Source organism: Mytilus californianus, unplaced genomic scaffold, assembly GCF_021869535.1.
Source record: "Mytilus californianus isolate M0D057914Y unplaced genomic scaffold, xbMytCali1.0.p SCAF_2, whole genome shotgun sequence".
NCBI lineage: Eukaryota > Metazoa > Mollusca > Bivalvia > Mytilida > Mytilidae > Mytilus > Mytilus californianus.
The window spans coordinates 34298233-34316359 of record NW_026262668.1 but is presented as its reverse complement, the minus strand read 5'-3'; the positions used below and the strand labels follow the sequence as shown (position 1 = coordinate 34316359).

Genomic DNA, 18127 nt, shown 5'->3' with positions numbered 1-18127 from the left:
TCCCTTTATAAAAACAAAACGGTACTGAAAAAAAATCTTAAATGTTTCAACAAACGAAGAAATTGGTGATTAAGATTGAAATAAATTCATAAAACACATTTAAAGCTAACAAGTTGTTATTGTTGGCATCTGTTTTTATATGATCAATAGAAGTAGTTTCGTAATGCTTCGCTCTCACCCCATATGGAATTTACTGACACCATATATACCGTATTAGGTCACTAGCACACTATGTAACTAATAATATTCTCTTTTAAATATATTCAAAAATATTTAAAGTGGGTTCTTTTTTTAAGCTTGACGAAATGTAAAGATATAATTGTTGAGGATTGTATATGGACTAGACATTGGGAAATTGAAAAAATACAATTGTAATTTCGCCTGTAATTAAATGTTATCTGTATATGATTTTTTTTTCAATTACAAGTAATTGAAAGTAATGAATTACATTGAAAATATGGTCTGTAATGCCAATTACTTTTCAATTCCATCTGTGCTGGTCTTTCTAGTTTCTATAATCATAATGAATGGGCATATAATACTATACTTTAAATTTATAAGTAAAAAATCACCAGTAATTAAGGCAACAGTAGTATACCGCTGTTCAATAGTCAAAATTAGAATAAGCAAAAAACAAAATCCGGGTAACAAACTAAAACCGAGGGAAACACATCAACTATGAGAGGAAAACAACGGAACAACAGAAACACTGAACTATAACAAAAGCAAACGCCAACATACATAGAAACGGACTGTAGATAATATCTGCCATATTCCTGACTTGGTACAGGACATTTTAAGAAAAAATGGTGGTTTGAATCTGGTTTTATGGCTAACAAAACCTCCCGCTTATACGGCAATGTTAAAAATACCGCTAAAATGACAACACTATGTGACAGGAATACAGTACAAACAAACGCAAGAACACTCAGCACAGAGAAATACATAAATAGATAATATAATAGTACATTACAACACGCAGAATAACAACGGACACCTCCCATGAATTTACGACAGCACACCAGGACACTATAAACGAAAAATAAATAAACTGCGCGTCACATGAATGGAACAACGTCACAAAAGTGACGTATTTTTCTGACGTTTATATTATCACAAGTAAATTTTCAAAAAATAAAATAGATTTGTTTTATTTATAGACAAGTACAAGAATGTTAAATTGGGATTGAGTTTACAATGGTATTATTTTATGTATTTTCTAACCATGACAAAAATATTAAAATGGAATTTAGTTTGTAATGGTGTTATCATTTATATTTTCTAACCATGTCGGTTTTTCAAGACCAAAAAGTAAACACACATGAAAACAAAAATCCTGTAGACGAACCAAGAGTAACTCGACTGTACTGACAAATAAGACATATGTGAAATGTACCGAAAATACAGAATTCAAACCACAAACGAAATAAACAGACAACAACTCAACACAAAATGACCCACACGTACAAGAAAGTAACAACAAAATGCAGTAACAAAGGTGCAGTAATTGTACATATACACATCTTAAACTAATAATATTAAATAAGCTAATATCAAATCAAATATGTTTTTTATTGATCTGCTTGAAATGTAAAAGGTTGTTTTGACAAAAATTATAGTTAAAATATGTGAATTGAGGGCAAATATCAATCAAATCAAATCAAATAACTTGAGCATTGACGTACAATGAGATATCATCCTCATTAACATCGCTATATACTGGTTATTCGCGTCGGTTACAAAGCCAAGGTGTCCTCACACTTTTGCAAAATGTTTGCAGCTACCGCCTGTAATTAGGGATGTTCATCAATAGATTGTCTAATGTAAGTTTAAGGCGTTTTTAATGATTGAAAGAGATATTGTAGGGCGTATATTTACAATAGTAGGTGATTATATCATTAGAAAGGTATTGAAAATGTGTAGAATCTGTGTGCTTAACTGTTGAGTTTATAACAACCAAATTATTAATAGAATTTTTGTTCATTATTCAGCAGTTTATCACGTCATGATAAGAGTTCATTCATTGATGTACTAGGTAACAGTGTAAATGATATAATTGAAGGTGTAACACTAATCCATGTCAGAATGCGACACTTATCTTACTTTATTTGGCCTTTTCTTGTTCTTTAACTTTTTTTATTCGAGAGTCACTGATGAATCTTCCTTTCGTGCACAATTTTAATCCTGTTATCTATAATGAGTTTATCCAAAGTCAGTATCATATCTGATATGTTGTTTTTCTAAATAAAGTACAAATAATATCTTGTATGGCTTCAGATACAAAATATTGACGTTTCAATTGCCTTTGTAGTCTTGTTTCTGTTAAAAGCAGTTTGCTCAATTTCTCGATAAAAATAGTATACACACAATGTATGTACACATTTTTTTGCTTGAAATCTTAAAAAAATTTAAAGTTTTTTTGTATTAATTTGCATGAAAAGACATCAACAACAAAAGTAAACGAATTATGAAAGACAGTTCATAGCTCTACCTTTAATAAAATGTTTGCTTTTTTTTTTAGGAATGCTCTTATCAGTTTGTAGGAATAATAATGACATTTGATACAGTCTATCATATTTAAGTTTTGAACAATTTTTTAGCAGTTATTATTTAGAATCATTTACATAATAGTAATTACGATATAAATTAAATGATGTTAAGGCCTACAAGTATAAACATGAAGTTATGATACTGCAAATTTTAGCATATTAGATTACTTTTTGAAAATGGCACTGATGTGAAAAAAATATCGAAATGGGATTTTCATGAAATTTGAATTTATAGTGCAATGTATACGTAATTTCTGCGTCTGATCAACAACTACAACAAATATAATTATAATACTACTAAAACATGAAAACAACACCTTATAAATGTCATGCGTCCAAAGCGCTTTTCTGGATTTACCTTCATCAGGAACGCTCAATGTCAAATGTTTGAAAGCCAAGAATGTATAAAAACTTAAACAGTTGAAGAGCTATATGACCAAAAAGGACATAAAAATAATAACCAAATCCACCTATGGTCACATTTGCCTGAGGGAGTTGAATCCTCAGTTTCTTATCAATGTATATCTACTACTAGACCTTTTCAACAATTGTCTACACCTACAGTTGACAACGACTACGACAGGTAAGATGTAAGTGGTCGTCTCAAAGTAGTAATGGGTGTATATAATGGTTAACCGTAACTGAATTGAAATGATTTTGTTGTTGCCTATATGTATTCACCACAACGATATTTTTTTTGTTATAAACCATTTGCTGATTTAAATTCTTTAATTTTATTTTTGAATTGAGTATGAATGAGGGTCTTGATGGGGTTTACAGAATAGACATAAATGAACCAATACTACAGAATCATGGGGCAAAAAAAAATAAAGAATAAAGAAAAAAAGGCAAAAAAAAAAGAATAGATAACAATGGGCAAAATAATAGAAATAGAAAATGGCTTTAAAAGTAAGAGAATACAGAATAGTATCCAGACCCCCCATGAATGAATGAAAGTGAGATCTTTAATATTCTATGCAATATATTTAGAAGATGAGATTAAAGCTACTTTAAACTAGGAAAATAAAAGTAGTAAATATTTAAACAGACAATTGTTTTATGTCTATTAACATGGGCGGCACATTTCTATACAAAGTCCGTTATTTTTGGCCTCAAGATTCCTTCGTACTTAGCATTTTTTTTTTTAATTCACTCATACTATGTTCAATTTAAATCTGTATTTAGTGACAAGTTGTACAGAACATTTAGATAAAGCGAATGTCCTATTTCATATTTTGGTTATATTTTGTTTTTAATTCCAAAAGCACATAACAGACTTTGACAATAATGGGAAAAGGCAGACACGGGTTATGGACACGGCACGAGTAAAGCATAAAATCACACAATGCAACACATAAAACAGACATTAAGAGTTACCGCGTGATCTTCAATACTGTCGGGTAATCATTACCAAGCAGCGAGATCTGATCGGCCCCGACAAAAAAAAGAGATCAAATACAATGCCGCAGCATAATATTGTAAAATAAAAATTCTTCCGAGAAAAGAATATACCATTGACCAACATATTCTGGGCTTGGAACCGTCGCATAACATATTCGGAGGGGGTTTTACTTATATAATTGGATCCAACAGCTCCCCCTATGTTTGGTCAAAGGTGAAATTAAAAAGTCAATTGGGAAGCATAGTGAAACTAGATAAGAGTAGAAAACAGAAGCGTAGATCAACAAAAGGGAAAATCAAGAAACAAAAACAAATCCAGGGACAAGAGAAAAGAGTAAAAAAAATAACATTCCAAAAACGAGTTAACGGCTATTGGTAAGCGGTGCGGTCTTCCATGGAAAACTCGTACAGCTAAATATTAATAATGATATTACCGAAGAAGCAAAGGATTCGGATGTGAATAGATTGCAGATTTTTTTTTTTTTTTATTCGATTTATAGAATTGAAAGAGAAATGGTTTATAAATAAATGCTTACATATAATAAGTTTTATATGAAAGAAAGGGAAAAAAACACAGAAAATCCACAATAGCTATATTTGCTTAATATCCGTCCTTTTTCAAAATAATACCGTTCAACTCGAATGTGTAGTATATGTTACATGCATGTTATACCTGAATGATTTTTATCTTTGATACGACCCCTCTATTTCTCATATTAACTGTAGGTGTCAATAGTCGGTGTCGAGAGTTGTTGAAAAGGTCTACTACTACAACAACTACTACTACATCTGGTTATACTGCCTCTAATAACAATAGTATAATACAAGATGTTTGTAACCTTTAGAACAGTTGTTACTCTAGAACGCATTCCACGTTGCATTGTGTGCAAAAATTCATTGGAAGCTATTAAATAGTGCTTTCAGTTAACAAATATCTAGAACACGTCTCAACCTTCAGTTCTAATGATAATTTAAATTTCAATTAAAGAAGTGAGAATACTCATTTGGTAATAATTAGAATCTGAAATACCATCTTTACTATAATTATCGTACAACATTATTTGTTATAATTGATTGAAATATCTCCAACGACAAAATAAGCACAAAATTAAATTATAGATTCGTAACTTGCAATTGAATAGAAGTGGAGAGTACTTTAAAGACATTCTTTTGAGATTTGAATAACATATTTTTTCTTATTACGAACGGAGGGCATTAATGCAATATTCATGCAATTTTGAGAAATCAAGCATTATTGTCTATTGATATTTAAAAGTTAGCATATTTCGCTTGAAATAACAAAATTTTCATTAATTTGAACATTTCCATACAAGATACTACAATGAAACTTAATACATTTTCCTGTATAGCGCAATCTCTTTCAAACGCTGTATATGAAAATGATCCATGGAATCAATCGAGGGTCTGGATGAGGGAGGGGGGTGGGGTGGGGTAGGGGGGGGGGGGGGTTCCTTCATTTTTGTATTTTATAATTTGTAAGGCCATTTTTCTCTATTCTTTATACTTTCTACCCATTATTCTATATTCTTTATATTTTAGCATCTCATTATTCTCTATTCTTTCTTTTTCTGGTCCATTTTTCTCTATTCTTTATATTTTTTGCCCATTATTCTCTATTCTGTAAACCCCCATCCAAACCCTCATATATAAAAACTCGTTTTTGTATTGCAAATTTTGAGCACATTGTAGTTGAAAAACGTAAAATCCACTCATATGTTTGTTTTAATGGGTATGTGCTACATGTCTCAATTAAGATTTTATCGAGAACGGGGTGATCGTGAAATGAACATCATTTAACGAAGTGCTTCGGTATTTGGCGTGATTTTAAAGATACATCGGGTTGTTGTCTCTTTGACACATTCCTCATTTCCATTCTCAATTTTATCGTATCTAAAAATTGTACTCATAAGATTATGTGATTGGCCAATTGTGAGATTGTAACGTCATCAGACAAAGTATACCTCAAACGTTTTTGTTTGTCTAAAGCCTTTTTGCTGTAAATGGCTCTTCAACATTTTATAAAAGTACGTTTGTGTCTCAACAATTATAAAATATCTTCCCTTTTAATGCTCTTCAACATTTAACAACATTTTGTTTTTATTAATAATTCTCTCCAACATTTTATAAAATGCCATTTGCTTTTATGCTCTTCTATATTTCATAAAATGTTTTTTTTTTATGCTTTTATACATTTTATACAATGATAGTCACGAGAAAACCGAATGAAGGTTAATCCGGAAACACATTTTGGGAGCAAAATAATCATGACGTATTTTAGTTTACATGAAATTTGGTGCGTTTTACTTTTTGCTGATGTTGAAAATGGCCATGCCTTAATAACAATTGAGTGGATTATTGAATAACTACATATTAACCCCCCAGAAATTTCTGACCTTGAGTAAGTGAACGTAAATGAAAAATTGAGTGACATTAGCAGTTTGTATTAATATTAACGTTACCAATTTTACTGTACCAAATGCGCATTTCGATACCTAGTGGCTCTTCAGTGATGCTCGAGGCCAAATGTTTAATAATCCAAAAACTAATACAAACGTTGAAGAGCTGATTCAATTCCCAAAAAGATTAAAAGTATAGCCAAACCCGTACAAGGAGTCAGAGCTATGCATGAGACAAACGCATTCTATAGTTTAAAACCGTTTTCTAAGTTTTATTAACAGCAAATTTCAATAAAGCAATATCCATATTTTCATGCCAGTACCGAAGAACTGAGCTACTGGGCATGTGATAATCTTGATGAACAGTCCACCACCAGAGGAAAATGAAATATTATTTCAGAATATTGCTTTAGAACGTTAGTTTCTCTAACGGGGATCATTGACATGAACAAGGACAAACTCAACTGGTATTTCCTTTCCTCGAAATATATTTTTATTTCTACAAATTTGTATCCCACCGTAAGCAGCCTATTCTTTATGCAATACAATCGGTGCTTTTCACATATCTGTGTATATTTGCAAGTTACGCTCGTCGGTCGCCTTACTCAGAATGTAGAACATATTATAACCTTTTCGAGAGTTTCAGTTGGAAAACGATTTCCTACACACAAACTTCCCCTAACTAACTACATCCAACCAACTACACGAAGCATGTTATCCCCTCATTTTAAATTGTTACAACATACATAATTAGTCTTTAATTTGTCCTGAAATGATAAATACAACCTATATCATGAATTCAATGTTCAGAAAATATCAAATTGAATAGCTTATAACATAATAATGAATTAATCTTTAATGCCTATATACTGTTTAAGAAATAATTCATGGAAGCCATAGATTTGTTGGACATTTACACATGGCCTGGGCCGTGATATTCGAATTTTATTCTGAGCGTTAGCGAGGGATAAAATTAACGAATATCACGGCCCAGGCCATGTGTAAATGTCCAACAGATCTATGGCTTCCACGAATTATTTCGATTCTAATAGGACAAAAACGGTTATTAAAAAACTGAAGCGAAGGTAAGATTGCCGTGTGTATGGCTGTTCTATTTTACCCCCTGTAAGATAAAAGCTACAAATTTCAAAGAAATCTAAGTCTTACATGAATTATTTCTTAAATAAGCACTAGAAAAAATGTGTTCAATTCTCATATGGCAAAATTTGGGGTAATTTGCTAATTTGCATAGCGGCCATTTTGCCTTATCATGACGGCAGCCATTACAATATGATTATATAAGCCCTTTTAATAAAAATGCCAATATGCAAATACCTATGTCGAATGAACAATTTGTTCGCATATAGGTGAATTGTACATGTTTTTAGGCTTCTGTCCGTGTACAAATGGACATTGTCTACTCTGAAATCTTTCGGCCTTTTTAGTTTAAAAATCGGAAGCGTAACCATTGTGTACTTGCTATATAAGATCAAATAAAATGACGTAAAATCGTAAAATAGCAAGATTCAAAACAGAAATACACATGCAAGAAGATATTGTTCATGATTTGTTCGCATATAGGGAAACACCTTGTAGGTTGAATTTTGAAGTTAAATAACTTTTAACTTACCTGGTCCGGGTACACAGTTATCGTCCTTTGATTTTCGTTGTCCTTTCGTTGTCCACGAATATAGTCCCTAGTGTGGACAGTGTGTTACTTGTCGATTTTTTTTATACCCCTTCCAAATTTATTTCTCCATGTTTTATGACTCAAATAGTAAGTAGGGGGGTGAAATGACACTGTAAAAAAATTTGGGTCATGAATTTTAAAGTAAAGTAGTGATTTGGTCCAGCTGAAAAATGTTAAAAATTAGCACTTCGGAAGCTGTCAAAAGATTTGAAGACCCCCTTAATATGAAATTGTCCATATTTTGAGTTAGAGCCGATGAAGTTTTCTATAATTTTGATATAATTTGTCCCAAAAGTAGTACAACACACTGTAAAAATATTATTGAGAAAGCGCAGGTGGGATTTTTTTAATTTTCATTTATTGTCTAAAAGAAATGCACTACGAAATAACTGTGTACTCGGACCACCTGCTTTCTTGAATTTTCGGCCAAATTCTTTTAAAAACATGATGATTTCAACCTTCCCATTTCGTAAAAAGTCAAATTTTAAGCATTTTCCCTTAGAATTTACACAGCATTTTTGTAAATATCCGCCAAAGGAAGTTTAGGTACATGACGGAAAAGGACTGGATTATCCGCAAATCTATAATAAATTATATTTTCAATCTTAAGCTAAGGGAAGTAATTTGATCAAAAGGGACAAAGTCACGTGGTGCAAATGATTTAAATAAAGTACCTTTGATTTTGCCATATGTCATAATTCTTAACCAAAATATTTTTTTTTCGTTGGCTACTATTTACTTTCAAATCCAGAGTTGACATGTCGTAACTAAGGAGTGAGCCGCCATGTTGACTTGCTAAAATCTACAAATGTGCAAATAATGCAATGGAATAGAAAATGAAACAACAGCTACCTCAAAACTCCATTTTAATGCAATATTATCCGAATTTAGGGCGTATACATTACGGAAAACCATCAGCTTGAGAGTTTTCGTTCGTATGACGTCATATTATGACACGACGTTAATGTGCCAAGATAATTCATGAAATTTCGCGGAATTTTATTTTATTTTGATTTTATACATTTTTTAAGCTCTTGTGAATTAATTCTTTTTGTTATGCATTATAATAGGAATAACGGTTCTGTAGTTTCTTTTTCAATTTCAATTTGAACACAACGAAATCGACATAGTGTTTGCACATAGGTTACGATACATGTGGATTTACGTGGGAGGTAAATAGTAACAGCCACCAATATGCACATCTCTGAGTCTGCGCTAAGTATAGATATATCGAGAATTTTATCACGGTGTTGTTTACAAAGCGAAAGAAGCACGTCATATTCGAATTCTGTTTATATTATAGGTTACGGTATAAACAGACAAATATGGGAATGAAAACATATTTTCTCTTGCATTTGTAAATCATATTGTTATTTGATGATTTTTTTCAAAATTTAATTTAGCCTAATGTTCCCCATTACTGGTAATATTTGAAGTCTTAAATTAGAAAAAAAAAATGTATTCATTTATTAATAAACATTGTCATATGTTTGGAAAAACATTAACTGAAGCAGAAACTACGATGAAAACTCAGCCAGTACGAGTTATATCAAATCGAAAAACAATATGTGTAAGTTGCAATTGGTGTTGCAATTTATACGAGTGTTTTATGCTAACCGACGCGCAAGTGGGGTTCAAAATGTTTTCATTCAGGCAAAACATTTTGCATACCACTGTGAAACAATTTCTACAAATAAAGAATGTATTACGTCTTCAGGTTTGGGTTACCTCGTATAGGTTTATTTTTAGAAGCTTGCCGATAATTCATCAACTACATGTACAAGCTTAATTTTAATTATTTTTTAAGCGTATATATTCTTACATTTAACACGAGTTTAGTCAAGAAGTATAAGCATACACGTACATGTATTATTAGAAATACATGTCTAAGTCATAAAAAATATGAATTAAATGGATAGATGGATGAATTTTTAACGTCCAGTGGCAAATGAAATGCATATTCAGGACGAAAACATGTTAGTGTGATATGAATATGAATCATGATTTGTACTTGACCGACACGTTGAGCCGGATTTTCAACGTGCTAGTTCACAAAATAACAGTCTGTAGGAAGACATGTCACCCTACCCTGACACATCATTCTGACTTCGAGTTGACCAGTCTTTGCTCTTACTCCCAAATGTCGGGTGCTTAGCGGAGAATCAGCAAATATCAATTTTACAGTGTTTGGTTTGACACGGCCGGGTGAGAACCCATGACTTGCTACATTCAAGGCGAAAACACTACCTAGAAACATCCGAAACGGTTTATATATGAAATGAAAAATAAAGACTGAAAATTGATAAGAAAAAGAACTGTTGTATTTTCACATTGAAAACATTTTTTAATTTAAAAACAAATAAATTCTTACATTTTAAATAAATATCACACACTCAAAAATATATGTATAGAACATGTTTTATAAACAATAGATTTACAGACCCGCTGTAAGCATAATTTCTAATAAAACTAAAAATAAACAAAAACAAAAAAGGCTATGAGTAAAATCCTCATATGTGTACTCTCGCTCTCCTCCCGTTTGAAAAGATAAGGCGACTATGGTAGTTCTAAAAATCATTCAGATCAGAAAATAAAAAAAGGATGTGCACAATAGATTAGGTACTGAAGATTCTGTGAATGTTTCATTGAAATCCTGTCAGATTACGTTTAGAGGAGCCAGTCACTAGTCCAGAAGAAGTAGCGTATACAGAATGCCCCACCGCCTCTTGTGGATTTGATATAGGATATGTTTTGCTGTGTGAAACCACTATAAGCAACGAACAACAAAATGGATATGAACTACACTAAGTGTGAATAGACAAGCGAATGTACGGACGAAAGAACAAAGTGGGTTCGCAATGATCACTAAATATTTGCATTACTTAGCCAGAGTGGGGTATAATGAACTGAATGAAAATGTAAAGTTTCTGTAATATTTAAATATTTGCTTTATCCTTTGGAAGTATTTTCTCAGGTATATATCTGTATACATGTTTTTGAGATTCCATTGTTCTTAATTATAGTGTATACAGGAACCAGCTTGATTCCGCACCTGAAATTAAAAAAAAACACAATCAATCAGAATTCGATATCCGTATACTTTTAGTATACACTATTTGTAACAAAGGTATGCTTAAGAAAACCAATATTACTGTAAAAGCTCAATAACTTTCTTGTAAATAAAATGTAATGGGAATCTGAATGCCAAACTTGATTATCGGCTAATCCACGTGACATTCGTTGACTGTGATATAACGTCACTTCCATTTGGAACAAGGATGGTACAATTCTAGAAGCTCATTAACTTTCTAGCAATACTTATCTAATATAATAGGAATCCAATTTGTCAAGTGTGATTTAGGACTAATCTACTCTGTGTGTGACCTCGAGTGTGTGACAAGACATTAACTTGCTAACATGTTGTGTCTCGTTTTCACTTTGACACATGTGTATTACAATAATTCATATTCCTGAACATAAACCAATCAATCAATCAACCAATCAATCAATGATAAAGCGTAATATTTATTTATATCGAAGAAAATTTTAAAATCCTGCAACAGCCAATTAAGCGTATGGAACTGACATACGTTCTTACGGTCGAGTGTGTCATGCATGGTTAAAGCGGTTTTAGGATATCTGTTTTACATCTAAAAATTTTTGTTCCTCTCATACAAATCATAAAATTATGTTTTTTTTTAAGAACTTTTGTTTTCATTTATTATTTGTTTCAGCACGTTTCTTTAATTTTAAACTTTAAAAAAAAAGAGATTATTTGCTCTGGTACACTTGTAAAGCTAAATCTAAATTTAACAATTATTAATCCTTTTAGTGACAAGTCGATACCCATCTTATTAATAATTTGAAGAGACAAATTGACTTAAGCAATATTTGCTTGTTTCAAACTAAACTTTATAAACATTTGTTCATTGTAGAATGTATCTTTAATGTTTAATAAATAGTTTGTTCGAACCAGACAATAGATAATACTCACTCTCAAATATTATTCCGGCCCAACAGTTTCATAAACCAACCGTAATCGTCAAACCTAGAAGAGAAATATTTTTAATGGACAGAGGTAATAAAAAATAATGGCAAACTTGTCCTTTTATTTTATTGCGGAAAAGTCCATGTGGAAACTCCTTAAAAGCATTGGATTTAAAATAAAATACAAAGTAAACACTATCATTAGGTATTTGAAATTCTCTGAAATCCAGTAAGCAGTGTGGGAAGAGACGACTACTCGTTTTTATAGATACGGAAAAGTTCATATTTTTCTTTTGGAAAGAACATTTTTTGCTAAATACATGAAAAAGAGATGCACAATGACATTATATTCTTCAGAATTTCTAAAATTCACCTCAATCTATCCACTGGTTCACGAGTAGTAGTTAAATATATTCACAGGTTCACGAGGATTAGACCAACAAAAGAATGGACATAAGGATTACATTATTTACATCACTGTCGTTTAAGTAATAGTTATCCTACGAGGACGCGGTGTGTCAGTGTAAGATCAGTGTCACCATCTGGTCTCCGGCCAGAGGGTGATCTTACACTGGCACTTCAAGTCCGAATTGGATAACTATTTTACATCCAAGCTGTTCTAGATTAGATAAAAACCTTCACGCTTCATAAAATCTAGTTTAGAACGCCACACAATCATTATAATATACTTTATATATTACTATATAGTATATACCCTTTATGAGCCCCGAACACAATGTTTAAATATGTTAAATTAACATAGTTTGTATCCAGTCGTCCTGGTGTAGTGGTATGACTCGTGGGTCTATATGCTAAAGGTCTTGAGTTCCCAGCATAGATACTGGATTTTTTCTACACAAATTTTGATAGTAAGTCTTTTCCGTATAAATATTTCTAAGTTTTAGTGTTGATTTGACGTTCCTGCCAAAAATGTTACAGAACAAAGGAAAGCATGCAGAACAAAGAAACTCGAGCTAGGGTGGTCTGACAGGAGTGCTCCGGCTCGGATCGCCCCTGGTAGAACACATGATTTAATTTTAACAAGAACTCTATGATAAAACTTATACCTTGCAACGAATATATTCCGTATCAACTTCACAAATAATACATGATGGTCTTGATGTATAGATTCTGCGTACTGAAGTTGCTTATCATCTTAATAACGTGTTATATTGTTCTTTTATTTGTCTTTGTTCTATTATAAATATTACTTTTACTGTTTGGTCTGTGTTCTGTGATATCCATTTGACGTGGCTCGGTACTTAAACATCCCGTCAATGTGTTTTTATTACCTTTCATTTTTGCTGGTGTGTTTTGTACGTTTGACTTTATATGTTTCTTTGGTACATATGACGTGGCTCTGTACTTTTAAAGATCCCGCTATTTTGTTATTGTTCTATTATAATACCATTATGTTAATTATTGTTCTATTATAATTTTGAATATACTTTGAACGACAAATATTATTTTACTCGCGTAGTGGTATTAACCATATGTGGATTCTTAAAAATTCTAAAGAACTTCTGGATAATTTTAAATCTCGGTCTTTTTCTGAAATAAGTTCTAACAAAAACTGTTGATTTTTCAACCCAGTATACCACCATTCCCCATGTGAAATTATAATTTTGATAATACTTTGAACGACAAAATCATTTAATATTTCTTCCTGTGTGACGTTTACATTTTCTGGCGTCGAACACACGACTCTACACTAAGAGTAGATGTGAATGCAGTCACAGGACTTTAAATATTTCAATCCTTTATGGGTTGATTTAAAATACATATATAAGAAAGCAATGAATGTGGTTGTTAAATTTGATAGATGCTTTTTGTACTTCTTTGTTAAATGTTTGTTTGTTTTGGAATTGTGACACAGTGATGACTGCTGTATACATATTTTGACAATGTTACCTATTATGTCTGTTTTGTTCACGCGTCGTTGTGATTATAATGGAATTTGATGCGACTGTCATACAAGTGAGAGGTTTAGCGCTATAAAACCAGGTTCAATCCACCATTTTCTACATTTGAAAATGTCTGTACCAAGTCAGGAGTATGACAGTTGTTATCCATTGGTTTGATGTGTTTTATCATTTGATTTTGCCATTTGATTAGGGACTTTCCGTTTTGAATTTTCCTCGGAGTTCAGTATTTTTGTGATTTTACTTTTTTCTTGAACATGGCTTACATCTTATAAGTTCAAATAAATTTTACCTTTAAAGCAGGAGCAGGTAAGACATGTGTAATAATTTTTTAATTCAATGAGAGCAATTTATTACACTTCATTATTACTTTGAAAAAGATTTTCTTGCGTTTGGTTTACGGTTTTTTATAAAACTTATATTCAAAGGAAAACTGTCGCTTCAGTTGAAAAGGAGTGTATACTGTTAATGGTTTTATAAGTCATTTAAAGCACTAAAACTCATGCATAAAGTCTTGATTAGGAAGATAGTTGATCGTGAAACATACCGGAAAGGTCAAAGACGTGCTGATAAACAAATCAACTAAGTTTGTTAAAATCATGACAATTTAGCTTTGAATTTATATCACACCGAAAGCATGCTTCGTTATAGTTAAATCTCTGATTAAAATTTTATTATCCTTCATAATTTTCCATAGTATGAACTATATTCACTTCATTTAGTTTGCATTATAGATACGGATAATGAGTCTCATTGTTGAATGCCATACGGTGACCTATAATTGCTTGTATCTTCGTCATTTGAACTCTGGTATATAGTTGTGTCATTAGCAATCATACCATATCTCCTTATTTAGCCACAACGAAATAGCCAATAGTGAGTTGAAAATGGAGTTAAAACACAAACAAATAAATCAATCAATCTCCTTATTTTATATAGAAAAAACCGCAATGATTTATCTTTGTAATGTTTTGATAATATAAATAAGATGGGGTATGTGTGTCATTCAAGCCTTGCAATAAATAGGACATTTCAAATCTGCAGCGTTCTGGGTAAATTTTCTCAAGTGTGTGACTGTAAATGAAATTCTCAATAGCCTAAGCGATATGATGTTTTTTTTAATGGCATAACCATCTTCACAATATATAGTATACAAAAAATGAATCCTGTATTGGTATTTCAGACAACAAGACGATAAATTAATCACTACAAATTCAGCATGTTTGCAAGTTCAAATGCTTGTAGTACTAATTATGATATACATAGTCATACTAATTTTTCAACGTGTACAGTATTCTTTTATTATATTAAAGAATAATTTTCCATTTACACAACTTCTTTTTGCTTTTGTACTTGTTGAGTACCGTAACTTTGAAGTACTGAAAATATGCCTAAATAATGTAGGACTTTTTTAAGTACTTCAAAGTGGTACTATTTCATATGCGCAATTTCACAGTACTGGATTTGTACTTCAAGTTTAAAGTAACAGTTTTTTTTTCCTTTTAATGTGTAGTACATTTTAGGAACAAAAACTATTTGTACCAGTCCACTGCAGTAAAACTATTGCACTTAAAATAGTAAGATTACGTATCCGATTAAAATTATAATTATTGTACCTTCATAGTACTACACAATGGAGGTACAGAACTAGTACTTTAAATATTTAGTAAAAAATTTAGTACTGTAAAATGTTGGTACTCGATTATTACAATAGTATGGAGGTACTACATTATTTAGGTACATTTTTAGTACTGTGAAGTTATAGTACTAAAAAGGTGCATGTCCAAATGTAGCTGTGTATACTAGGGCGTGTAGCAATTAATATATACATGACTTAAGTCCTGATGTTCAGTGGTTGTCATTTGTTGATGTGGTTCATAAGTGTTTCTCGTTTCTCGTTTTTTTATATAGATTAGACCGTTGGTTTTCCTGTTTGAATGGTTTTACACTAGTCATTTTTGGGGCCCTTTATAGCTTGCTGTTCGGTGTGAGCCAAGGCTCCGTGTTAAAGGTCGTACTTTAACCTATAAAACATATAGATTAGACGGTTGGTTTTCCTGTTTGAATGGTTTTACACTAGCCTTTTGGGGCCCTTTATAGTTTGCTGTTTGGTGTGAGCCAAGGCTCCGTGTTGAAGGCCGTACTTTGACCTATAAAACATATAGATTAGACGGTTGGTTTTCCTGTTTGGATGGTTTTACACTAGCCTTTTTTGGGGCCCTTTATAGCTTGCTGTTCAGTGTGAGCCAGGGCTCCGTGTTGAAGGCCGTACTTTGACCTATAATGGTTTACATTTACAAATTGTGACTTAGATGGAGAGTTGTCTCATTGGAACTCATACCACATCTTCTTATATCTATGAAGCTATTATATCGGAAGTGAAATTCTTCTTCATTGTTGAAGGCCATACGGTGACCTGTAGTTGCTTACATCCTTGTCATTTGGTCTTAAAATATTTTTTCTCGTTAGCAATCCTGCCGCACCCCATACATTTATTAGAATATAAGGAAACATTCATTAGCATCCTTTATTTTTTCCTCATAAAGTCCATTTTTTGGGGGGTCTGAAACCTTAAATATTTATATTCTTCACTATTTATTTTTGAAAGAAAGATAATTACGGCCAAAGTGACGAATTCTGAAGTTGAATAATGAGAAAAGTTGAAATTAGATAATAAAAAATATTTCCCATATATCGATATAGAACTGAACATGAGTCAGCAGTCTTCAATAGATCCATAGTACCATAACTATCAAACCAGGACAACTCCAGGTGGATTATTAAGGTTAGAGATTATGCTTGCAAAAATAGTCTTGGGATAATGTTTTCGGTAATATTATCTCATATAGTATAAGCAAAATGCATAAACAATGCTGTATGTTACCAAAGCAATTCTATATTCAATTTAAACTTAAATCTTTATTGCCATTTATTCAACAAGCTTGTGATAAATATACAAATAGAACACAAAAAATATAGATAAGGCATACAGTAAAATAAATTATTACACATCATAAAATCAAGATCAAACATTTGGTACCCAACATTTATGTAAAATTATGGAAGCATTTAACAAAGTGAATGTACTTACGAGATGCCCCGTAAATCTGAATGTGGATGGAAAGCTCGCTTAGAATTTCTTTTGTACGCATTTATACTTCGTTTTGACCAAGGTCCTAAATATCTTTGAGGGCACTCTGCAGGACAACCTTTTCCATTACTGTAAAAAAACCATAAAGTAAGTATATCAATATGTCAATGAGACAGCAATCAAACGGCACAACAAAGTTGAAGACATAAGAGTAGTTTTCTTAAAATCTGACAATTTCTTTCGGATGTCATTTTTAAATTAAAATACTCATTGCAATTTTGAAATATTATGTTCTGTATTTGTAGCTGGAACATCAGTTTTATATTTTGGTGGAATAACCAAAAATTTTGTAAGTTTTGGTCAAGTTAGTGTTCAATTAACACATTGGCTTCAGCTAGGGGGTTTGTTTTAAAAAAGAGGCGGAAGACACCAAAGGAACATTTAAAACTCAAAAGTCTTGAAGTCGAGGAGAAAATGACAAACGCCATGGCAAAATAAAAAAAAAAACAAAAAACAAAAAACGACAAAATGACAAACAAGTCCAAAATCACTACACAGAATACTAAAGACTGAGGCGTGTTGCCAATTTGTTTCAGAAACATTTAAAACGGATGATGACGTCAAAAGTTAAGTGGATGTTATATTTAAGATTTGTCCAATACAAGCTGAAAGGACGTGTTTGTCTTTTTATATTTTATGTTTACAACGAAAACGTAACGGTTTGTACTACATGTAACTATATGTAGAAACATTGAAATATATCAGTCATGCTGAGTGATCGATTCTGAACTTGTATCAAAACTTGACAGTTATGATCCTTTAAATTATATACAAGTGTATTATTCTGTTTATCAGTGATTTGTCGAAAGCGTATTACGTTCTATTAAGCTATCAGTATTTCTGACTTTTAATGAATACATTGATTCTGTAAACCCTTAATCGTGTCACGATGTTTATGCTTAAATAAAAATCTCATGTATTTACATTATAAACTACGGGAACAACTAATTATGGTAAATAATTGATAAAATATTATGCGTTTTGAGTATTGTAAAAATATATAACCTTTT

General features: G+C 31.7%; 1 long non-coding RNA gene across 1 annotated transcript; it reads right to left on the bottom strand.

Moving 5' to 3' along the window:
* Positions 1 to 10375: 10375 nt before the first annotated feature.
* Positions 10376 to 17183, bottom strand: LOC127729765 (uncharacterized). Its single transcript, XR_007994823.1, has 3 exons — positions 17058 to 17183; positions 12052 to 12105; positions 10376 to 11109 (listed from the first exon to the last, which is right to left on the bottom strand). It is a non-coding gene; the product is annotated as an uncharacterized LOC127729765 (long non-coding RNA).
* Positions 17184 to 18127: the final 944 nt, after the last annotated feature.